We start from the raw sequence: 26,566 nt of genomic DNA, 5'->3' as shown, positions 1-26,566 counted from the left end.
CAGGCGACTTCCAAACCTTCACAGACTTGGTCACTCGACGATCCACAATTCCTCTTGGATGCTCTAGACCATGACGCCTAACCGTCTGGAAGAAGCACAGTCTTCAAAGGTAACAAGCGTCGGATCCACGCAGGATCAATTTCTTCAGTGATGCTCAATCACTTTGGGTTTGTAGGGGTTTCGTTTTGGGTTTTCCTCACTTGATGATTTTCGCTCAAAGTCCTCGGAGGATGGGTTGCCCTCAAATGACAAGTGTCAAGTTCTCTCGGAGCAGCCAACCAGCTAGTGGTTGTAGGGGGCGGCTATTTATAGCCTAGGGAGCAGCCCGACATGATAAGACATAAATTCCCTTCAATGATATGACCATTAGGTGGATAAGATATTTTGGCGCAGCACAACAACGGTCGGAAATTTGACTCTCAAATTCCTCAGGGCTATCATGTTCCTCACTGTGTAGGCAATTCGCACTGGCGAATTCCTAACTCCTCAGTCAGAACAAATTCATCAGTGACCAGAAGAACTTCATCTCTGTCACTGAAGAAAGTGACTGAACTGTATGAGATTTCCAAAGGCTTCACTCGAAGGGATTGGTAGGTGTAGGATTTTGAGTTGAGCATCACATGGATATTTTTCCTTAGTATTTCCTCGACCCCCTTTAACAGTACGGTGTTTCCTATGACTCAAGAAAGAGAAAATGAAACTATGAAAAAAAAGTCTTCACGCTTCATGTTCCACAAATGAATACCAAGTCTTCAAGGTCACACCAATTTCTTCACTTTCAAAGTCTTCAGAAAGTCTTCAGAATATCAAAGTCTTCAGTTGAAGAACTTCATTTTTAGGGGTCGACTTTCTCTATAAATATCAAACTCCTCATAGACTTATAGACCTATGTACACTCACAAACGCATTAGTCCCTTAACCTATAAGTCTTCAATACACCAAAATCACTAAGGGGCACTAGATGCACTTACAGCAACCCATGAGGTTTTGGGGTACTGCTCAGGCTTCCAATATGTTCCATCAGCATTGAGTTTCCTCTCAAAGGCAATACCCTCTTTCCTAGGGTTTCTGTTGAGGATCTGCTTTTTAAGCACATCACAAAGAGTCTGATGCCCTTTGAGGCTTTTGTACATGCCTGTCATATACAATTCCTTCAGCCCTGCATTGTCAGTGATACTAGCAATGTCCTCAGATGAGGAATTAGTGATAGCAGAGACAGGTGAAGAATTTCTAACATTTGAAGCATTTGAACATTCAGGTGAAGAATTAGCAGATTCTTGTTCAATGCACTTTAAGCATGGAGGATCAAATTGTTCCTGAGTGGCGCTGATTTGTTGAGCTAGTAATGAATCGCGCTCCTTCTGAAGATCTTCATAACTCACTCTTAGCTTCTCAAGATCTTGCTTTCCTTGAAGAAATTCATACGAAAGTTTCTCATGATCAGATAAGAGAGTGTTATGATGACTTTGAAGGTTATCAAACCTAGACTGAAGTCTCTGAAGATTTTCAGTCAGGGCTTTAGTGCGATCCATTTCTTGACCCAACATATCATCACTTTTGTCTAGCATGTTTTGAACTTGTTCCAAAGCTGTTTGTTGCTTAGTGGCAATGCAAACAAGTTTGGTATAACTGGATTCAATATCATCATCAGATCCATCATCATCAGATTTATCGTCACAAAACTCGGATGAGGAGCATTCGGTTACCTCGTCACCCTTTGCCATGAGACATGATGCAGAAGATGATGATTCTGGCTCGAAAGTCATCGTTTTGAGAGATTCCTTGAGGTCCTCGAACCAGGGATCATGACGGGTTCGATGACCTTCATAGACATCAGAGATTCGGTCCCAGATGAGCTTCGCATTGCAAAGATGCATAATGCGCCTGCATTCATCTCTGGATAGGCAGGAGCAGATGATATCCCTCGCCAAGATGTCAAGTCGAGTGTACTTGCGAATATCATCAGCGTCCGCCATCTTGCATAGATCAGTAAGACCAATCTCAGTGACGGTCCACAACTCGCTGTTCATTGCCATGAGGCGCTTCCTCATCATGGCCTTCCACTTGGGATAGTCATGACCGTCAAAGATAGGGCATGTCACTTTCTTCATACCTGCGGTCGACATAACTAAAACTCCAGGCGGTTAAACCAAAATCACACAGAACAAGGGAGTACCTTGCTCTCATACCAATTGAAAGTGCGTTATATCGACTAGAGGGGGGGTGAATAGGCGATTTTTATGAATTCTTCACTGAGGAATTTGCCGGTGAGGAAATTCCTTAGCGAGGAACTACTTGCAGCGGAATAAGTACTCAGAAGTAAGCATAACAGAATACAAGCATGGTCATCAAGATGAAATGAAGACTAGCACAGAGTACAGAAAGCGTAACCACAGGATAACACAAGATGAAGACAAACAGACTGAAGAAATTGAACTGAGGAAATTGAGAAAGTCTTCAGTCAAAGTCTTCAAACACAGATATGAACAAACACTCAACACAGTAATGAGGATATGAAAGGGTTGAGGAAATAGAACCAGTTAGGTTGGTGAAGACAATGATTTGGTAGACCAGTTCCACCTGCTGTCTCAGTTGTACGTCTGGTTGGAGCGGCTGAGTATTTAAACTAGAGGACACACAGTCCCGGACACCCAGTCGCTGAGCATGCAGCTCAGGACACCCAGTCCTCACCATATTCTCCTTGAACTAAGGTCACACAGATCTCGTCCAATCACTCGTGGTAAGTCTTCAGGCGACTTCCAAACCTTCACAGACTTGGTCACTCGGTGATCCACAATACCTCTTGGATGCTCTAGACCATGACGCCTAACCGTCTGGAAGAAGCACAGTCTTCAAAGGTAACAAGCGTCGGATCCACGCAGGATCAATTTCTTCAGTGGTGCTCAATCACTTTGGGTTTGTAGGGGTTTGGTTTTGGGTTTTCCTCACTTGATGATTTTCGCTCAAAGTCCTCGGAGGATGGGTTGCTCTCAAATGACAAGTGTCAAGTTCTCTCGGAGCATCCAACCTGCTAGTGGTTGTAGGGGGCGGCTATTTATAGCCTAGGGAGCAGCCTGACATGATAAGACATAAATGCCCTTCAATGATATGACCGTTAGGTGGATAAGATATTTTGGGACAGCTGGCGCGCAGCACAGCAATGGTCGGAAATTTGACTCTCAAATTCCTCAGGGCTATCATATTCCTCACTGTGTAGGCAATTCGCACTGGCGAATTCCTAACTCCTCAGTCAGAACAAATTATAAGCGACCAGAAGAACTTCGTCTCTGTCACTGAAGAAAGTGACTGAACTGTATGAGATTTCCAAAGGCTTCACTCGAAGGGATTGGTAGGTGTAGGATTTTGAGTTGAGCATCACATGGAAATTTTTCCTTAGTATTTCCTCAACCCCCTTTAACAGTATGGTGTTTCCTATGACTCAAGAAAGAGAAAATGAAACTACGAAAACAAAAGTCTTCATGCTTCATGTTCCACAAATGAATACCAAGTATTCAAGGTCACACCAATTTCTTCACTTTCAAAGTCTTCAGAAAGTCTTCAGAATATCAAAGTCTTCAGTCGAAGAACTTCATTTTTAGGGGTCGACTTTCTCTGTAAATATCAAACTCCTCATAGACTTATAGACCTGTGTACACTCACAAACTCATTAGTCCCTTAACCTATAAGTCTTCAATACACCAAAATCACTAAGGGGCACTAGATGCACTTACAAGACCTGATGTAAACCTTGTCGTAAGTTTGGTAGGGAGGTACCAAAGTAATCCCGGCATGGAACACTAGATAGCGGTCAAGAATATCCTGAAGTATCTGAAAAGGACTAAGGATATGTTTCTCGTTTATGGAGGTGCCGAAGAGCTCGTCGTAAAGGGTTACATCGACGCTAGCTTCGACACAGATCTGGATGACTCCAAGTCACAAACTGGATACGTGTATATTTTGAATGGTGGGATAGTAAGTTGGTGAAGTTGCAAGAAAAGCGTCGTGGCGGGATCTACATGTGAAGCGGAGTACACGGCAGCCTCGGAGGTAGCACATGAAGCAATATGGATGAAGGAGTTCATTACCGACCTAGGAGTTATTCCCAATGCATCGGGCCCGATGACTCTCTTCTGTGACAGCACTGGAGCTATTGCCCTTGCCAAGGAGCCCAGGTTTCACAAGAAGACCAGGCATATCAAGTGTCGCTTCAACTCCATTCGTGAAAATGTTCAAGATGGATACATAGATATTTGTAAGTGCATACGGATCTGAATGTCGCAGATCCATTGACCAAACCTCTTCCACGAGCAAAACATGATCTACACCAGAACTCTATGGGTGTTCGATTCATCACAATGTAACTAGATTACTGACTCAAGTGCAAGTGGCAGACTGTTGGAAATATGCCCTAGAGGCAATAATAAAATGGTTATTATTATATTTCCTTGTTCATGATAATTGTCTATTGTTCATGCTATAATTGTATTGACCGGAAACCGTAATACATGTGTGAATACATAGACCACAACATGTCCCTAGTGAGCCTCTAGTTGACTAGCCTGTTGATCAACAGATGGTTATGATTTCCTGACCATGGACATTAGATGTCATTCATAACGAGATCACATCATTAGGAGAATCATGTGATGGACAAGACCCAATCCTAAGCATAGCACAAGATCATGTAGTTCGTTTGCTAAAGGCTTTTCTAATGTCAAGTATCATTTCCTTAGACCATGAGATTGCGCCACACCCGGATACCGTAGGAATGCTTTGGGTGTACCAAACGTCACAACATAACTAGGTGGCTATAAAGGTGAACTACAGGTATCTCCAAAAGTGTCTGTTGGGTTGGCACGAATCGCGACTGGGATTTCTCACTCCGTATGACGGAGAGGTATCTCTGGGCCCACTTGGTAATGCATCATCATAATGAGCTCAATGTGACTAAGTAGTTAGTAACGAGATCATGCATTACGGAACAAGTAAAGTGACTTGCCGGTAACAAGATTGAATGAGGTATTGGGATATCGACGATCGAATCTCGGGCAAGTAACATACCGATTGACAAAGGGAATTGTATACGGGATTGATTGAATCCCCGACATCGTGGTTCATATGATGAGATCATCGTGGAACATGTGGGATCCTACATGGGTATCCAGATCCCGCTGTTGGTTATTGGCCGGAGAGCTGTCTCGGTCATGTCTGCATGACTCCCGAACTCGTAGGGTGTACACACTTAAGGTTCGGTGACGCTGGAGTTGATATGGGAATTAGTATGCAGTTACCAAATCTTGATCGGAGTCCCAGATGAGATCCTGGATGTCACGAGTAGTTCCGGAATGGTCCGGAGGTAAATATTTATATATGGGAAGTCCAGTTTCAGTCACCGGAATAATTTCTGGGGTTACCGGTACTGTACCAGGACCACCGAAAGGTGTCCGGGGGTCCACCGGGAGGAACCACCTGCCACGAGGGACTTAGTGGGCTGAACAAGGGGGGAACCAGCCCCCTAGTGGGCTGGTGCGCCCCCCTAGGGCCCAAGCCGCCTAGGTTTGGAAACCCTAGGGGGTGGGGGCGCCTCCCACAAACTTTGGGGGGCAAGCTCCCCCCCTTGGCCGCGGCCCCCCCTAGATGAGATCTAAGGGGGCCGGCCCCCTCTCCCCTTCCCCTATAAATAGTGAGGGGTGGGTGGGAGGGCTGCCATACCCTTCCCCTGGCGCAGACCTTCCCCTCTTCAACACCACCTCCTCCTCTGTACTGCTTGGCGAAGCCCTGCCGGAGAACTGCAAGCTCCACCACCACGTCGTCGTGCTGCCAAAGCTCTCCCTCAACTTGTCCTCTACCCTTGATGGATCAATAAGGAGGAGACGTTCCCGGGCTGTACGTGTGTTGAACGCGGAGGCGCCGTCCATTCGGCGTTAGATTGGTTCTTCCGCGATTTGAATCGCCACGAGTACGACTCCCTCATCCGCGTTCTAGTGACGCTTCCGCTTAGCAATCTTCAAAGGTATGAAGATGCTCATCCTCTCCCTCTCTTGTTGCTAGAATCTCCATAGATTGATCTTGGTGATGCATGGAAAATTTTGAATTATTGCTACGTTACCCAACAATAAGTGTGTGATTGAACTCTGTTATAATTCCTCAAGTATTTGTGTGTGTCAGCATTACCGATCCAGGGATGACACTGAAACACAGAGACTTCGGTCCATTGGGATTGTGGTCGCTACAAGAGGGTATCAGAGCACACGCTGACTGTAGGACGCGACCCCTAGATTAAGCCACATGATTTCTCTTCTCTGCTCATTTCTAATTCTCCTTTATTTCTACTCTATATATGGTGGACCCCAGGAACAAGTTCACTCAGCCGGATGACGAAACCCCTTTCGGACAACACTTGAAGGAAGTCACCAAGTACCTGAACATCGGACTACCAAGCTTCACGGGGACTTTTTCTGCAACTATACTGGAAGAGGAGCGCTGGAAGATCAAAGTCTGGGCACGTGGGAGGATGTTCGCGCCAACAACGGAGCCTATTGATTTCTACCTGGATGCACCAAGCTGGAGTTTAGGAAAGAGCATGGCCGCCCATATCACCTTTGGACGCATATGTGAGGTGTATCACAAGGAGCTGGAAAACACTATCTACCAAATATGAGGCCGCCGAGATGAAGAATGGGAGATGATTCGTACCAGGAGGGATGGGTGATCATATTCGTCGACAAGAGAATCACTGTGCTTCAACATGTAGAAGATCAAGAAGCTGATGAAGAAGAACAACGAGCTAGAAGAGGAACTCAAGTTTACACACGATGGATATGAGGAAAAAATTGCTGTACTACTGGAGAAGCATGAAGATCGGAAGAGGAAACTAGGACTACTAGTGGAGAATCACAAGCGAGAACCAGCAAAAGAGATCTGTTCGGAGGACTACATCATCTTGGACGACACTGACACGGATAGTGATGCAAATGATGACAGTGATGACAACTATGTTGACGAAGCTAGAGCAGATATCATGGAGTCTTCCTTTGATGAAAATTTCTAGACGAACATCATTGTTACTAGTAGTATTCTTCCAAGTAGTTAGCATCGATCGAGTTTGTAATTGTAGTTTAGATCGCTTTTGTGAACCTTGTGTGCTACTGAATGAAGTGAATTGATTGTGTTTGTCTCATGATCATATGGGTACTGAATCTCTCATAGACCTTATTCTATTCTGTTTTCTCACCCCTTCTAACCCATCAGATGCCTCTGAGACATGACAATGGATTTGTGTTTCCACTGGAGCTCACTTAGTTGATCCAGCAGCAGAATGCCTAGATGTAGATGCTAGTTCAGAACCATAACCAAGGCAACAACAACAACAACCCACTGCCACCACCCCCTGTTGACAACCTAGACCGTTTTCTGAGGTTGAATCGACGGTGTTCTCTAGCAGCACTGAGCCGATTGTTGCAGATGATTGGCTCCGCAAGATTGGAAGAGAGTTGACCACTTCAGGATGCACAGATGCGGAGAGAGTGAGCTTTGCCGCACATCAGCTTGATGGACCCGTAGCATCTTGGTGGGAAAATTTCACCGCCACTTACCCCATTAATACACTTACATGGGATCAGTTTCAGCAGGCTTTCTGCACCGCCCATGTTTCAGCAGGAGCTATGAGCATGAAGAAGCGCGAGTTTCGCAACCTGCGCCATGGAGGTCGTATAGTGGGACAGTATGTGGATGAGTTTAGCAAGTTAGCACGCTATGCCCCAGATGATGTGGCTACAGATGCCGCAAAGTAGGAGAAGTTTCTTGAGGGACTCAATGATGAGCTGAGCATGCAGTGGATAGTGGCAACATTCAATAACTACCAGGAGTTGGTAGACAGGGCCCTCATGATAGAAGGCAAGTAACAACAGATTGACAATCCCAAGAGGAAGTATGGACTGGGGAGGAACAATTCTGGAGCTCAGCAGAAGCCCCGCTATTCCCCGTACTTGGGAGGACATACTCATTGTTGGGGAACGTAGTAATTTCAAAAAAAATCGTACGCACACACAAGATCATGGTGATGCATAGCAACGAGAGGGGAGAGTGTTGTCCATGTACCCTCGTAGACCGAAAGCGGAAGCGTTAGAACAACGCGGTTTGTGTAGTAGTACGTCTTCACGGCCCGACCGATCAAGCACCGAAACTACGGCACCTCATAGTTCTAGCACACGTTCAGCTCGATGACGTCCCTCGTACTCCGATCCAGCCAAGTGTCGAGGGAGATTTCCGTCAGCATGATGGCGTGGTGACAATCTTGATGTTCTACCGTTGCAGAGCTTTGCCTAAGCACCGCTACAATATTATCGAGGAGGACTATGGTGGAGGGGGGCACCGCACACGACTAAGAGATCAACAGATCAATTGTTGTGTCTATGGGGTGCCCCCTGCCCCCGTATATAAAGGAGCAAGGGGGGAGGCGGCCGGCAAAGGAGGAGGGCACGCCAAGGGGGAGTCCTACTCCCACCGGGGGTAGGACTCCTCCTTTCCTTGTTCGAGTAGGAGAGAAGGAAAGAGGGCGGGGGGGGGGGAGAAGGAAAGGGGTGCTGCACCCCTTGTCCAATTCGCCAGAGGGGGGGCGCAGGCCTCCTTCCTTTTGGCCTCTCTCCTCTACTCCCGTATGGCCCAATAAGGCCCATATACTCCCCGGCGAATTCCCGTAACTCTCCGGTACTCCGAAAAATACCCGAATCACTCGGAACCTTTCCGAAGTCCGAATATAGTCGTACAATATATCGATCTTTACGTCTCGACCATTTCGAGACTCCTCGTCATGTCTGCGATCTTATCCGGGACTCCGAACTGCTTCGGTACATCAAAACTCATAAACTCATAATATAACTGTCATCGAAACCTTAAGCGTGCGGACCCTACGGGTTCGAGAACTATGTAGACATGACCGAGACACGTTTCCGGTCAATAACCAATAGCGGAACCTGGATGCTCATATTGGCTCCTACATATTCTACGAAGATCTTTATCGGTCAAACCGCATAACAACATACGTTGTTCCTTTTGTCATCGGTATGTTACTAGCTTGCCCGAGATTCAATCGTCGGTATCTCAATACCTAGTTCAATCTCGTTACCGGCAAGTCTCTTTACTCGTTACGTAATGCATCATCCCGCAACTAACTCATTAGTGATGTGCATTACCGAGAGGGCCCAGAGATACCTCTCCAACAATCGGAGTGACAAATCCTAATCTCGAAATACGCCAACCCAACATGTACCTTCGGAGACACCTGTAGAGCTCCTTTATAATCACCCAGTTACGTTGTGACGTTTGGTAGCACACAAAGTGTTCCTCCGGTAAACGGGAGTTGCATAATCTCATAGTTGTAGGAACATGTATAAGTCATGAAGAAAGCAATAACAACATACTAAACGATCAAGTGCTAAGCTAACAGAATTGGTCAAGTCAATCACATCATTCTCCTAATGATGTGATCCCATTAATCAAATGATAACTCATGTATATGGTTAGGAAACTTAACCATCTTTGATTAACGAGCTAGTCAAGTAGAGGCATACTAGTGACACTATGTTTGTCTATGTATTCACACGTGTATTATGTTTCCGGTTAATACAATTCTAGCATGAATAATAAACATTTATCATGAAGTAAGGAAATAAATAATAACTTTATTATTGCCTCTAGGGCATATTTCCTTCAGTCTCCCACTTGCACTAGAGTCAATAATCTAGTTCACATCACCATGTGATTTAACACCAATATTCATATCTGTATATGATTAACACCCATACTTCACATCGTCATGTGACCAACACCCAAAGGGTTTACTAGAGGCAATAATCTAGTTCACATCGCTATGTGATTAACACCCAAAGAGTACTAAGGTGTGATCATGTTTTGCTCGTGAGAGAAGCTTAGTCAATGGGTCTGTCACATTCAGAGCCGTATGTATTTTGCAAATATTCTATGTCAACAATGCTCTGCACGGAGCTACTCTAGCTAATTGCTCCCACTTTCATATGTATCCAGTTTGAGACTTAGAGTCATCTGGATAGGTGCAAAAGCTTGCACCGATGTAACTCCTTACGACAGGCTCTTTTATCACCTCCATAATCGAGAAATATTTCCTTAGTCCTCACTAAGGATATTCTGGACCAATGTCCAGTGATCTACTCCTATATCACTATTGTATTCCCTTACCAAATTCAGAACAAGGTATACAATAGGTCTGGTACATAGCATAGCATACTTTATAGAACCTATGACTGAGGCATAGGGAATGACTTTCATTCTCTTTTCAATTTTCTGCCGTGGTTGGGATTGGAGTCTTACTCAATTTCACACCTTTGCAACACAGGCAAGAACTCTTTCTTTGACTGTTCCATTTTGAACTACTTCAAAATCTTGACAAGGTATGTACTTATTGAAAAACTTATCCAGCGTCTTGATCTATCTCAATAGATTTTGATGCTCAATATGTAAGTAGCTTTACTGAGGTCTTTCTTTTAAAGAACTCCTTTCAAATACTCCTTTATGCTTTCCAGAAAAATTCTACATCATTTCTGATCAACAATATGTTACTCACATATATTTATCAGAAAGGCGGTAGTGCTCCCACTCACTTTATTGTAAATACATGCTTCACCGCAAGTCTATATAAAACTATATGCTTTGATCAACTTATCAAAGCGTATATTCCAACTCTGAGATGCTTGCACCAGTCCATAGATGGATCGCTGGAGCTTGCACATTTTGTTAGCACCTTTAGGATTGACAAAACCTTCTAGTTGCATCATATACAACTCTTCTTTAAGAAAACCATTAATGAATGCAGTTTTGACTTCCATTTGCCTGATTTCATAAAATGTGGCAATTGCTAACATGATTCGGACAGACTTAAGCATCGCTACAGTTGAGAAAATCTCATTGTAGTCAACACCTTGAACTTGTCGAAAACCTTTTTGCGACAAGTCGAGCTTTGTAGATAGTAACACTACTATCAGCATCTGTCTTCCTCTTGAAGATCCATTTATACAATATGGCTTGCCAATCGTCGGGCAACTCCACCAAAGTCCACACTTTGTTCTCATACATGGATCCCATCTCAGATTTCATGGCCTCAAGCCATTTCACGGAATCTGGGCTCATCATCGTTTCCTCATAGTTCGTAGGTTCATCATGGTCTAGTAACATGACTTCCCGAACAGGATTACCGTACCACTCTGGTGCGGACTGTACTTTGGAAGACCTACGAGGTTTTGTAGTAACTTGATTTGAAGTTTCATGATCATCATCATTAGCTTCCTCACTAATTAGTGTAGGAATCACTCGAACTGATTTCTGTGATGAACTACTTTCCAATTCGGGAGAAGGTACAAATTACCTTATCAAGCTCTACTTTCCTCCCACTCACTTCTTTCGAGAGAAAGTCCTTCTCTAGAAAGGATCCATTCTTAGCAATGAATGTTTTGCCTTCAGATCTGTGATAGAAGGTGTACCCAACAGTTTCCTTTGGGTATTCTATGAACACGTACTTCTCCGATTTGGGTTCGAGCTTATCAGGTTGAAAACCTTTTTCATATAAGCATCGCAACTCCAAAATTTAAGAAACGACAGCTTAGGTTTACTGCTAAACCATATTTCATACGGTGTCGTCTCAACGGATTTAGATGGTGCCCTATTAAACGTGAATGCGGTTGTCTCTAATGCATAACCCCAAAACGATAGTGGTAAACCAATAAGAGACATCATAGATCGCACCATATCTAGTAAAGTACGATTACGACGTTCGGACACACCATTACATTGTAGTGTTCCAGGTGGCGTGAGTTGCGAAACTATTTCACATTGTTTAAAATGAAGACCAAACTCGTAACTCAAATATTCGTCTCCACGATCAGATCGTAGAAACTTTATTTTTCTTGTTACGATGATTTTCCACTTCACTCTGAAATTCTTTAAACTTTTCAAATGTTTCACTTATGTTTCATCAAGTAGATATACACATATCTGCTCAAATCATCTGTGAATGTCAGAAAATAACGATACACGCCGCGAGCCTTAACACTCATCGGATCGCATACGTCGGTATGTATTATTTCCAATAAGTCAGTATCTCGTTCCATTGTTCCGGGGAACGGACTTTTAGTCATCTTGCCCAAAAGACACGGTTCGCAAGCATCAAATGATTCATAACCAAGTGATTCTGAAAATCCATCTTTATGGAGTTTCTTCATGCGCTTTACACCGATATGACCCAAACGGCAGTGCCACAAATAAGTTGCACTATCATTATTAACTTTGCATCTTTTGGCATCAATATTATGAATATGTGTATCACTACGATCGAGATCCAACAAACTATTTTCATTGGGTGTATGACCATTTGAAGGTTTTATTCATGTAAACAGAACAACAATTATTCTCTGACTTTAAATGAATAACCGTATTGCAATAAACATGACCAAATCATATTCATGCTCAACGCAAATGCCAAATAACATTTATTTAGATTTAAGACTAATCCCGAAAGTATAGGGAGTGTGCGATGGTGATCATATCAATCTTGGAACTACTTCCAACACTCATCGTCACTTCCCCTTCAACTAGTCTCTGTTTATTCCGTAACTCCTGTTTCGAGTTACTAATCTTAGCAACCGAACAAGCATCAAATACTCTGGGGCTACTATAAACACTAGTAAGGCACACATCAATAACCTGTATATCAAATATACCCTTGTTCAGTTTCCATCCTTCTTATCCACCAAATATTCAGGGCATTTCTGCTTCCAGTGACCATTTCCTTGCAGTGTAAGCACTCAGTTTTAGGCTTTGGTCCAGCTTTGGTCTTCTTCACGGGAGTGACAACTTGTTTGCCATTCTTCTTGAAGTTTCCCTTTCTTTCCCTTTGCCCTTTTCTTGAAACTAGTGGTCTTGTCAATCATCAACACTTGATGCTCTTTCTTGATTTCTACCTTCGTCGATCTCAACATCACGAAGAGCTCGGGAATTGTTTTCGTCATCCCTTGCATACTATAGTTCATCACGAAGTTCTAGTAACTTAGTGATGGTGACTAGAGAATTCTATCAATCACTATTTTATCTGGAAGATTAACTCCCACTTGATTCAAGCGATTGAAGTACCCAGACAATCTGAGCACATGCTCACTAGTTGAGCGATTCTCCTCCATATTTTAGCTATAGATCTTGTTGGAGACTTCATATCTCTCAACTCGGGTATTTGCTGGAAATATCAACTTCAACTCGTGGAACATCTCATATGGTCCATGACGTTCAAAACATCTTTGAAGTCCCGATTCTAAGCCGTTTAAGCATGGTGCTCTAAACTATCAAGTAGTCATCATTTTGAGCTAGCCAAACGTTCATAACATCTGCATCTGCTCCTGCAATAGGTTTGTCACCTAGCAGTGCATCAAGGACATAATTCTTCCGTGCAGCATTGAGGATAAACCTCAGATCATGGATCCAATCCGCATCATTGCTACTAACATCTTTCAACACAGTTTTCTCTAGGAACATATCAAAATAAACATATGAAAGCAACAACGCGAGCTATTGATCTACAACATAATCTGCAAAATACTACCAGGACTAAGGTCATGATAAATTTAAGGTCAATTAATCCTATTACTTAAGAACTCCCACTTAGACAGACATCTCTCTAGTCATCTAAGTGATCACGTGATCCAAATCAACTAAACCATGTCCGATCATCACGTGAGATGGAGTAGTTTTCAATGGTGAACATCACTATGTTGATCGTATCTACTATATGATTCACGTTCGACCTTTTGGTCTCCGTGTTCCGAGGCCATATCTGTATATGCTAGGCTCATCAAGTTTAACCTGAGTATTCCGCGTGTGCAACTGTTTTGCACCTGTTGTATTTGAACGTAGAGCCTATCACACCCGATCATCACGTGGTGTCTCAGCACGAAGAACTTTCGCAATTGTGCATACTCAGGGAGAACACTTCTTGATAATTAAGTTAGAGATCGTCTTAAAATGCTACCGTCAATCAAAGCAAGATAAGATGCATAAAGGATAAACATCACAAGCAATCAATATAAGTGATATGATATGGCCATCATCATCTTGTGCTTGTGATCTCCATCTCCGAAGCACCGTTGTGATCACCATTGTTACCGGCGCGACACCTTGATTTCCATCGTAGCATCATTGTCGTTTATGCCATCTATTGCTTCTACGACTATCGCTACCGCTTAGTGATAAAGTAAAGCAATTACAGGGCGTTTGCATTTCATACAAGAAAGCGACAACCATATGGCTCCTTCCAGTTGCCGATAACTTCGGTTACAAAACATGATCATCTCATACAATAAAATATAGCATCACGTCTTGACCATATCACATCACAACATGCCCTGCCAAAACAAGTTAGACGTCCTCTACTTTGTTGTTGCAAATTTTACATGGCTGCTACGGGCTGAGCAAGAACCATTCTGACCTACGCATCAAAACCACAATGATAGTTCATCAAGTTAGTGTTGTTTTAACCTTCACAAGGACCCGTCGTAGCCACACTCGGTTCAACTAAAGTTGGAGAAACAGACACCCGCCAGCCACCTGTGTGCAAAGCACGTCGGTAGAACCAGTCTCGCGTAAGCGTACGCGTAATGTCGGTCCGGGCCGCTTCATCCAACAATAACGCCGAACCAATGTATGACATGCTGGTAAGCAGTATGACTTGTATCGCCCACAACTCACTTGTGTTCTACTCGTGCATATAACATCTACACATAAAACCAGGCTCGGATACCACTTTTGGGGAACATAGTAATTTCAAAAAAATTCCTACGCACATGCAAGATCATGGTGATGCATAGCGACGAGAGGGGAGAGTGTTGTCCACATACCCTCGTAGATCGAAAGCGGATGCGTTAGAATAACGCAGTTGGTGTAGTCGTACGTCTTCACGGCCCGACCGATCAAGCACCGAAACTACGGCACCTTCGAGTTCTAGCACACATTCAGCTCGATGACGTCCCTCGTACTCCGATCCAGCCGAGTGTCGAGGGAGAGTTCCGTTAGCATGACGGCGTGGTGACAATCTTGATGTTCTACTGTCGCAGGGGGGCACCGCACACGGCTAAGAGATCAAGAGATCAATTGTTGTGTCTATGGGGTGCCCCCTGCCCCCGTATATAAAGGAGCAAGGGGGGAGGCGGCCGGCCAAGGAGGAGGGCGCGCCAAGGGGGGAGTCCTACTCCCACCAGGAGTTGGACTCCTCCTTTCCTTGTTGGAGTAGGAGAGAAGGAAAGAGGGGGGGGAGAAGGAAAAGGGGGATGCACCCCTTGTCCAATTCGGACCAGAGGGGGGGCGCAGGCCTCCTTCCTTTTGGCCTCTCTCCTCTATTCCCGTACGGCCCAATAAGGCCCATATACTCCCTGGCAAATTCCCATAACTCTCCGGTACTCCGAAAAATACCCGAATCACTCGGAACCTTTCCGAAGTCAAAATATAGTTGTCCAATATATCGATCTTTATGTCTCGACCATTTCGAGACTCCTCGTCATGTCCCCGATCTCATCCGGGACTCTGAACTCCTTCGGTACATCAAAACTCATAAACTCATAATATAACTATCATCGAAATATTAAGCGTGCGGACCCTACAGGTTCGAGAATTATGTAGACATGACCGAGACACGTTTCCGGTCAATAACCAATAGCGGAACTTGGATGCTCATATTGGCTCCTACATATTCTACGAAGATCTTTATTGGTCAAACCGCATAACAACATACGTTGTTCCTTTTGTCATCGGTATGTTACTTGCCCGAGATTCGATCGTCGGTATCTCAATACCTAGTTCAATCTCGTTACCGGCAAGTCTCTTTACTCATTACGTAATGCATCATCTCGCAACTAACTCATTAGTCACATTGCTTGCAAGGCTTATACTGATGTGCATTACCGAGAGGGCCCAGAGATACCTCTCCGATAATCGGAGTGACAAATCCTAATCTCGAAATACGCCAACCCAACATGTACCTTCGGAGACACCTGTAGAGCTCCTTTATAATCACCCAGTTATGTCGTGACGTTTGGTAGCACACAAAGTGTTCCTCCGGTAAACGGGAGTTGCATAATCTCATAGTGGTAGGAACATGTATAAGTCATGAAGAAAGCAATAGCAACATACTAAACGATCAAGTGCTAAGCTAACACAATGGGTCAAGTCAATCACATCATTCTCCTAATGATGTGATCCCGTTAATCAAATGATAACTCATGTCTATGGTTAGGAAACTTAACCATCTTTGATTAACGAGCTAGTCAAGTAGAGGCATACTAGTGACACTATGTTTGTCTATGTATTCACACATGTATTATGTTTCCGGTTAATACAATTCTAGCATGAATAATAAACATTTATCATGAAATAAGGAAATAAATAATAACTTTATTATTGCCTCTAGGGCATATTTCCTTTAGTGTCTAGCTCGTATTGCTCCTAATTAGTGTAAACTGCATCTGCTTAGCTGGAAATATGCCCTAGAGGCAATAATAAAATGGTTATTATTATATTTCCTTGTTCATGATAATTGCCTATTGTTCATGCTATAATTGTATTAATTGGAAACTGTAATACATGTGAGAATACATAGACCACTACATGTCCCTAGTGAGCCTGTAGTTGACTAGCTCGTTGATCAATAGATGGTTTTGGTTTCCTGACCATGGACATAGCATGTCATTGATAACGGGATCACATCATTAGGAGAATGATGTGATGGACAAGACCCAATCCTAAGCATAGCACAAGATCGTGTAGTTCGTTTGCTAAAGCTTTTCTAATGTCAAGTATCATTTCCTTAGAACATGAGATTGTGCAACTCCCGGATACCGTAGGAATGCTTTGGGTGTGCCAAACATCACAACGTAACTGGGTGGCTATAAAGGTGCACTACGGGTATCTCCGAAAGTGTCTGTTGGGTTGGCACGAATTGAGACTGGGATTTGTCACTCCGTGTAACGGAGAGGTATCTCTGGGCCCACTCGGTAGGACATCATCATAATGTGCACAATGTGACCAAGGAGTTGATCATGGAATGATGTGTTACGGAACGAGTAAAGAGACTTGTGTGTAATGAGATTGAACAAGGTATCGGGATACCGACGATCGTATCTCGGGCAAGTACTATACTGGTAGACAAAGGGAATTGTATACGGGATTGATTGAATCCTTGACATCGTGGTTCATCCGATGAGATCATCGTGGAACATGTGGGAGCCAACATGGGTATCTAGTTCCCGCTGTTGGTTATTTGCTGGAGAGTTGTCTCGGTCATATCTGCATGGTTCCCGAACCCGTAGGGTCTACACACTTAAGGTTCGATGACGCTCGGGTTATAGGGAATAGATATACGTTGTTACCGAATGTTGTTCAGAGTCCCGGATGAGATCCCGGACATCACGAGGAGTTCCGGAATGGTCCGGAGGTAAAGATTTATATATGGGAAGTCCTGTTTTGGTCACCGGAAAAGTTTCGGGTGCTATCGGTAACGTACCGGGACCATCGGGAGGGGCCCGGGGGTCCACCATGTGGGGCTACCGACCCCAGAGGGCTGCATGGGCCAAGTGCGGGAGGGGACCAGCCCCAGGTGGGCTGGTGCGTCCCCCACCAGGGCCCAAGGCGAAGAGAGAAGGGAGAAAAGGGGAAACCCTAGGCTCAGATGGGCCTAAGCCCACCTAGTGGTGCCCCCCCTCTCTCCCCCTTGGCCGCCCCCTATATGGGATCTAGGGATGGCCGCCACCCCTAGGGGTGGAAACCTAGGTGGGGGAGCAGCCCCTCCCTTCCCCCTATATATAGTGGGGGTTTGGGGCTGCCATAGACATGAGAACATCTCCCTCTTTGCGCAGCCCTACCCCTCTCCCTCCTTGTCTCTTACGGTGCTTGGCGAATCCCTGCTGGAGTGCCACGCTCCTCCACCACAACCACGCCATTGTGCTGCTGCTGGACGGAGTCTACCCCAACCTCTCCCTCTCCCCTTGATGGATCAAGGCACGGGAGACGTCATCGGGCTGCACGTGTGTTGAACACGGAGGCGCCGTTGTTCGGCGCTTAGATCAGAATCAACCGCAATCTGAATCGCTACGAGTACGACTCCTTCATCCGTGTTCTTGTAACGCTTCCGCATCACGATCTTCAAGGGTATGAAGATGCACTCCCCTCTCTCTCGTTGCTAGTATCTCCATAGATTGATCTTGGTGATGCATAGAAAATTTTGAATTTCTGCTACGTTCCACAACAGTGGTATGAGAGCTAGGTCTATTGCGTAGATTATTTGCACGAGTAGAACACAAGTAGTTGTGGGTGATGGTTTGTACAATTTGCTTACCGTTACTAGTCCTATCTTGATTCGGTGGCATTGTGGGATGAAGCGGCCCGGATGAGACAGGTTCCACCGACTGACATGCACTTGTTGCATAAGGTGGCTAGCGGGTGCAAGTCTCTCCCACTTTATTCGGATTGGATTCGATGAAAAGGGTCCTTATGAACGGTAAATAGCAATTGGAATATCACCTTTGTGGCTTTGCGTAGGTAAGAAACGTTCTTGCTAGAAACCCATAGCAGCCACGTAAAACATGCAACAACAATTAGAGGACGTCTAACTTGTTTTTGCAGGGTATGCTATGTGATGTGATATGTCCAAAAGAATATGATGAATGATATATGTGATGTATGAGATTGAGCATGTTCTTGTAATAGGAATCACGACTTGCATGTCGATGAGTATGACAACCGGTAGGAGCCATAGGAGTTGGCTTGTTTATTGTATGACCTGCGTGTCAATGATAACGCCGTGTAATTACTTTACTTTATTGCTAACCATTAGCCATAGTAGTAGAAGTAATAGTTGGCGAGAAAAATTCATGAAGACACGATGATGGAGATCATGATGATGGAGATCATGGTGTCATGTCGGTGACGATGATGATCATGGAGCCCCGAAGATGGACATCAAAAGGAGCAAAATGATATTGGCCATGTCATGTCACTATTTGATTGCATGTGATGTTTATCATGTTTATGCATCTTATTTTCTTAGAACGACGGTAGTAAATAAGATGATCCCTCATAATAATTTCAAGAAAGTGTTCCCCCTAACTATGCACCGTTGCGAAAGTTCGTTGTTTCGAAGCACCACATGATAATCGGGTGTGATAGATTCTAACGTTCACATACAACGGGTGTAAGCCAGATTTACACACGCTAAACACTTAGGTTGACTTGACGAGCCTAGCATGTACAAAAATGGCCTCGGAACACAAGAGATCGAAAGGTCAAACATGAGTCGTATATTGGATACGATCAACATGAAGATGTTCACCGACGATGTCTAGTCCGTCTCACGTGATGATCGGACACGGCCTAATTGACTCGGATCATGTATCACTTAGATGACTAGAGGGATGTCTATCTGAGTGGGAGTTCATAAGATGAACTTAATTATCCTGAACATAGTCAAAAAGGGTTTTGCAAATTATGTCGTAGCTCGTGCTTTAGTTCTACTGTTTTAGATATGTTCCTAGAGAAAATTCAGTTGAAAGTTGATAGTAGCAATTATGCGGACTAGGTCCGTAAACTGAGGATTGTCCTCATTGCTTCGTAGAAGGATTATGTCCTTAATGCACCGCTCGGTGTGCTGAACCTCGAACGTCGTCTGTGGATGTTGCGAACATCTGACATACACGTTTTGATAACTACGTGATAGTTCAGTAATGTTAAGCGGTTTAGAGTTGAGGCACCGAAGACGATTTCGAAACGTCGCAGAACATATGAGATGTTTCGAGGGCTGAAATTGGGATTTCAGGCTCGTGCCCACGTCAAGAGGTATAAGACCTCCGACGAGTTTCTTAGCTTGCAAACTAAGGGAGAAAAGCTCAATCATTGAGCTTGTGCTCAGATTGTCTGAGTACCACAATCACTTGAATCGAGTGGGAGTTAATCTTCCAAATGAGATAGTGATGTTTCTCTAAAGTCATTGCCACCAAGCTGCAAGAGCTTCGTGATGAACTATAACATATCAGGGATAGATATGATGATCCTTGAAATATTCGCAATGTTTGACACCGTGAAAGTAGAAATCAAGAAGGAGCATCAATTGTTGATGGTTAGTGAAACCACTAGTTTCAAGAAGGGCAAGGGCAAGAAGGGATACTACATGAAACGGCAAATCAGTTGCGGCTCTAGTGAAGAAACCCAAAGTTTGAACCCACCCGAGACTAAGTGCTTCTGTAATGAGGGGAATAGTCATTGAAGCAGAACTACCCTAGATACTTGGTAGATGAGAAGGCTGGCAAGGTCTATAGAAGTATATTTGATATACATTATATTAATGTGTACTTTACTAGTACTCCTAGTAGCACCAGGGTATTAGATACCGGTTCGGTTGCTAAGTGTTAGTAACTCGAAATAAAAGCTACGGAACAAATGGAGACTAGCTAAAGGTGAGATGGCGATGTGTGTTGGAAGTGGTTCCAAGGTTGATGTGATAAGCATCGCATGCTCCCTCTACCATCGAGATTGGTGTTAAACCTAAATAATTGTTATTTGGTGTTTGCATTGAGCATAGACATGATTGGATCATGTTTATCGCAATATGGTTATTCATTTAAGGAGAATAATGGTTACTATGTTTATTTGAATAATACCTTCAATGGTCTTGCACCTAAAATAAATGGTTTATTGAATCTCGATCGTAGTGATACACATGTTCATGCCAAAAGATATAAGATAGTAATGATAGTACCACATACTTGTGGCACTGCCACTTGAGTCATATTGGTATAAAACGCATGAAGAAGCTCCATGTTGATGGATCTTTGGACTCACTCGTTTTTGAAAAGATTGAGACATGTGAACCATGTCTATTGGTGTATACGCATGAAGAAACCCCATGCAGATGGATCGTTTGGACTCACTTGATTTTAAATCACTTGAGACATGCAAATCATACCACAGGGGCAAGATGACTGAAAAGCCTCGGTTTCAGTAAGATGGAACAAGAAAACATCTTGTTGGAAGTAATACATTTTGATGTGTGTAGCCTAATGAGTGTTGAGGCATGCAATGGATTTTGTTATGTTCTTACTTCACAGATGATTTGAGTAGATTCTGAGTATGTTTACTTGATGAAACACAAATCTTAATTATTGAAAGGTTCAAGTAATTTCAGAGTGAAGTTGAAGATCGTCGTGACAAGAGGATAAAATGTCTATGATATGATCATAGAGATGAATATCTGAGTTACAAGTTTGGCACACAATTAAGACATTGTGGAAATTGTTTCACAACTAATACCGCCTGGAACACCATAGTGTGATGGTGTGTCCGAACATCATAACTGCACCCTATTGGATATGATGTATACCATGATGTCTCTTATCGAATTACTACTATCGTTTATGGGTTAGGCATTAGAGACAACCACGTTCACTTTAAATAGGGCACCACGCAATTCCGTTAAGACGACACTGTATGAACTATGGTTTAGAGAAACCTAAGTTGTCGTTTCTTAAAAGTTTGGGGCTGCGACGCTTATGTGAAAAGTTTTAGCCTGATAAGCTCGAACCCAAAGCGGATAAATGCATCTTCATAGGACAACCAAAACAGTTGGGTATACCTCCTGTCTCAGTTTCAGAAGCAAAAGGGATTGTTTCTAGAATCGGGTCCTTTCTCGAGGAAAAGTTTCTCTTGAAAGAATTGAGTAGGAGGATGGTGGAGACTTGATGAGGTTATTGAACCATCACTTCAACTAGTGTGTAGCAGGGCACATGAAGTTGTTCCTATGGCCCCTACACCAATTGAAGTGGAAGCTAATGATAGTGATCATGAAACTTCAGATCAAGTCACTGCCAAACCTCGTAGTTCCACAAGGATGCGTACTACTTCAGAGTGGTACTTAATCCTGTCTTGGAGGTCATGTTGCTAGTCAAAAATGAACCTACGAGCTATGGAGAAGCGATGGTGGGCCCGGATTCCGACGAATGGCTCGAGGCCATAAAATCTGAGAGAGGATCCATGTATGAAACCAAAGTATAGACTTTGGAAGAACTACTTGATGGTCGTAAGGCTGTTGGGTACAGATGGATTTTAAAAGGAAGACAGACAATGATGGTAAGTATCACCATTAAGAAAGCTCGACTTGTCATTAAGATGTTTTCCAACAAGTTCAAGGATTTGACTATGATGAGACTTTCTCACTCATAGCGATGCTAAGAGTCTATTGAAATTATATTAGCAGTTCCTGCATTATTTATGAAATCTTGCAGATAGGATGTCAAAACATTGTTTCCTCAACGATTTTCTTGAGGAAAGGTTGTATGTGATACAACCAGAAGGTTTTGTCAATCCTAAAAGATGCTAACAAGTATGCAAAGCTCCAGCAATCCTTCTAAGGACTGGAGTAAGCATCTCAGAGTTGGAATATATGCTTTGATGAGATGATCAAAGATTTTGGGTTTATAAGAAGTTTATTGGAAACTTGTATTTCCAAAGAAGTGAGTGGGAGCACTATATCATTTCTGATGAGTATATGTTGTTGACATATTGTTGATCGAAAATGATGTAGAATTTCTGGAAAGCATATAGGGTTATTTGAAAAGTGTTTCTCAATGGAAAACCTGGATTAAGCTGCTTGAACATTGAGCATCAAAATCTATAAGGATAGATCAAAATCTCTTTATAGTACTTTCAAATGAGTACGCACCGTGACAAGTATTTGAAGGAGTTCAAAATAGATCGGCAAAGAAGGAGTTCTTGGTTGTGTTATAAGGTGTGAGTATTGAGTAAGACTCAAGACCTGACCACGGCAGAAGAGAGAGAATTGACGAAGGTCGTCCCCTATGGTTGAGACATAGGCTCTACAGTATGCTATGCTGTGTACCGCACCTGAAGTGTGCCTTGCCATGAGTCAGTCAAGGGGTACAAGAGTGATCCAAGAATGGATCACATGACAGCAGTCAAACTTATCCTTAGTAACTAGTGGACTAAGGAATGTTCTCGGTTATGGAGGTGGTAAAAGAGTTCGTCGTAAAGGGTTACACCGATGCAAACTTTGACACTAATATGGGTGACTCTGAGAAGTAGACCGGATTCGTATTGTATAGCAGTTATTTGGAATAGTTCCAAATAGCGCGTGGTAGCTGCATCTAGGAGATGACATAGATATTTGTAAAGCACACACGGATCTAAAAGGTTCAGACCCGTTGACTAATAAACCTCTCTCAGAAGCGAGATATGATCAAACACCATGGGTGTTGGATTCAATGCAATCACATAATGATGTGAACTAGATTATTGACTCTAATGCAAGTGGGAGACTGTTGGAAATATGCCCTAGAGGCAACAATAAAATGGTTATTATTATATTTCCTTGTTCATGATAATTCTCTATTGTTCATGCTATAATTGTATTAACTGGAAACCGTAATACATGTGTGAATACATACACCACTACATGTCCCTAGTGAGCCTCTAGTTGACTAGCTCGTTGATTAATAGATGGTTATGGTTTCCTGACCATGGACATAGGATGTCATTCATAACGGTATCACATCATTAGGAGAATGATGTGATGGACAAGAACCAATCCTAAGCATAGCACAAGATCATGTAGTTCGTTTGCTAAAGCTTTTATAATGTCAAGTATCATTTCCTTAGACCATGAGATTGTGCAACTCCTGGATACCGTAGGAATGCTTTCGGTGTGCCAAAAGTCACAACGTAACTGGGTGGCTATAAAGGTGCACTACGGGTATCTCCGAAAGTGTCTGTTAGGTTGGCACGAATCAAGACTCGGATTTGTCACTCTGTTTAACGGAGAGGTATCTCTGGGCCCACTCGGTAGGACATCATCGTAATGTGCACAATGTGACCAAGGAGTTGATCACGTGATGATGTGTTACGGAACGAGTAAAGAGACTTGCTGGTAACGAGATTGAACAAGGTATCGGGATACCGACGATCGAATCTCGGGCAAGTACTATACCGGTAGACAAAGGGAATTGTATACGGGATTGATTGAATCCTTGACATCGTGGTTCATCCGATGAGATCATCGTGGAACATCTGGAAGCCAACATGGGTATCCAGATCCCGCTGTTGGTTATTGGCCAGAGAGTTGTCTCGGTCATGTCTGCATGGTTCCCGAACCCGTAGGGTCTACACACTTAAGGTTCGATGACACTAGGGTTATAGGGAATAGATGTACGTGGTTACCGAATGTTGTTCGGAGTCCCGGATGAGATGCTGGACGTCACGAGGAGTTCCGGAATGGTCCGGAGGTGAAGATTTATATATGGGAAGTCCTGTTTTGGTCATCGGAAAAGTTTCGGGTGCTATCGGTAACATACCGGGACCACCGGGAGGGGCCCGGGGGTCCACCAGGTGAGGCCACCGGCCCCAGAGGGCTGCGTGGGCCATGTGTGGGAGGGGACCAGCCCCAGGTGGGCTGGTGCGCCCCCCTCCAGGGCCCAAGGCAAAGAGAGAAGGGAGAAAAGGGGAAACCTTAGGCTCAGATGGGCCTAAGGCCCACCTAGTGGTGCGCCCCCCTCTCTCCTCCTTGGCCGCTCCCCTAGATGGGATCTAGGGCTGGCCGCCACCCCTAGGGGTGGAAACCTAGGTGGGGGCACAGCCCCTCTGAGGGAGTCCTGGATTAGGGGGTGTCCGGATGGCCGGACTATAGCCTTTGGCCGGACTCCTGGACTATGAAGATACAAGATTGAAGACTTCGTCCCGTGTCCTGATGGGACTTTCCTTGGCGTGGAAGGAAAGCTTGGCGATACAGATATGTAGATCTCCTACTATTTTAACCGACTATGTGTAACCCTAACCCTCTTTGGTGCCTATATAAACCGGAGGGTTTTAGTCAGTAGGACGAACAACAATCATACCATAGGCTAGCTTCTAGGGTTCAGCCTCTCTGATCTCGTGGTAGATCTTCTCTTGTACTACCCATATCATCAATATCAATCAAGTAGGAGTAGGGTTTTACCTCCATCGAGAGGACCCGAACCTGGGTAAAAACATCGTGTCCCTTGTCTCATGTTACCATCCGTCTAGACGCACAGTTCGGGACCCCCTACCCGAGATCTGCCGGTTTTGACACCGCCATTGGTGCTTGCATTGAGAGTTCCTCTGTGCCATCGATGTCATGGGAAACGAACACCTATGGGGCCGGCGGACCGGGCCCCTTTCGATTCGGCGGGGGGCGGAGGTCACACGCAGAGCAGATCGAGGCGAAGCACACGAGTGGTTTACCCAGCTTCGGAGCTCTCCGGAGGGATAATACTCCTACTGCTGCTTGTCTGATTGTATTGTGTTCTTGCTCGGGAGCGCGGAGTGCTACAGTACACCTCAGCTGCTAACGAGACCGAGCGTGAATGCTTTCTGGTTTCGAACCTTTCGAACCCCCCTCTACGTTGCGCATGGGCCTCCTTTTATATGCTCAAGGGGTCACCGACAGGTGGCAACATAGATAAGGGCAAAAATGGAAAAGGACTTGTGGTTGGTACAACTACTTGTACAGCGTATCCTACCTAACCCTGACGGCAGGGGACAAAAGCATTAAATGCCCGTCTGTGTCGCCCAAACATTGCATAAAAGGTACCGTCAGGGGTGCCACCGCTTGCCACGATGGCCATCTTGTCATCTCCGCTTGCCACCTCGCACCGCTGGCTGCACAGCCTCTTGCCACGCGCGCCTAGGACGGTCCCAGGGCGACACGTTAGTGGATGCGCTGGAGCGCGGGCACAGGGTGGTAGCTTGCCGCGGCAAGCGCCTTGCAGCGGTAGTTGTCTTGCCGCGTCCGGAAGCTTTTCGCTCTCCGGGCCTTACCGGGACGCGTGGTGCGTCGCGGCAAGTTCCTTGAGACGCCTTGGTTGGCCTTCCCGGCAATCTCCTCTCACCGAGGTCTTGTCTCCTCGTCTTGGACACTTTGTTCTTGAATGGCTCCAAAGGAACCACGGAGGACCTTGGCGGTCACCCGGCAAGCCTTGCCGCGGGGCGCTGCGACTGCCCGTGCACAAGTTCGGGATACTAAGGTACCCCTACTTTAGTACAACGACAGGAGCCCCCGGGCCTGGGCCACACACGGTGCCGAGCGCTGTTGGGCCAGGCCCAAAACAGGGCACGGGCACACGCGGCCTGGGTTACGCCGTATCTTACTCTGTATCCACCGCGCCCTCCCCTAACGGTACGCGTTGAATGCGGCGTCGTGGGAGAGATCGTGGGTGGTTTCTTTATTCGGAAAAGCGGAACGTCCGCCCCTCCCCCTTTATAAGCAGGGGAAACAGGGGCAGTTCGTCCACCTCGCCAGTTGCCGTTGCAATCTCAGAAATCTCCGCCGCTCCCCCCTTCTGAAAGAGAGCAGCGCTTCGCCCCCCATCGCTACCAGCACCACCAACGCCGTCGATCTCCCCCACCACCTCCGCCATGGCTCCGAAAACCGGCAAGGGGAAGGCCGTGAAGTCGGCCGAGGCACTGCGGCTCGAGGCGCTGC

Source organism: Triticum dicoccoides, chromosome 3B (genome assembly GCF_002162155.2).
Source record: "Triticum dicoccoides isolate Atlit2015 ecotype Zavitan chromosome 3B, WEW_v2.0, whole genome shotgun sequence".
In the NCBI taxonomy this organism is placed as follows: Eukaryota; Viridiplantae; Streptophyta; class Magnoliopsida; order Poales; family Poaceae; genus Triticum; species Triticum dicoccoides.
This window is presented reverse-complemented; position numbering follows the sequence as displayed.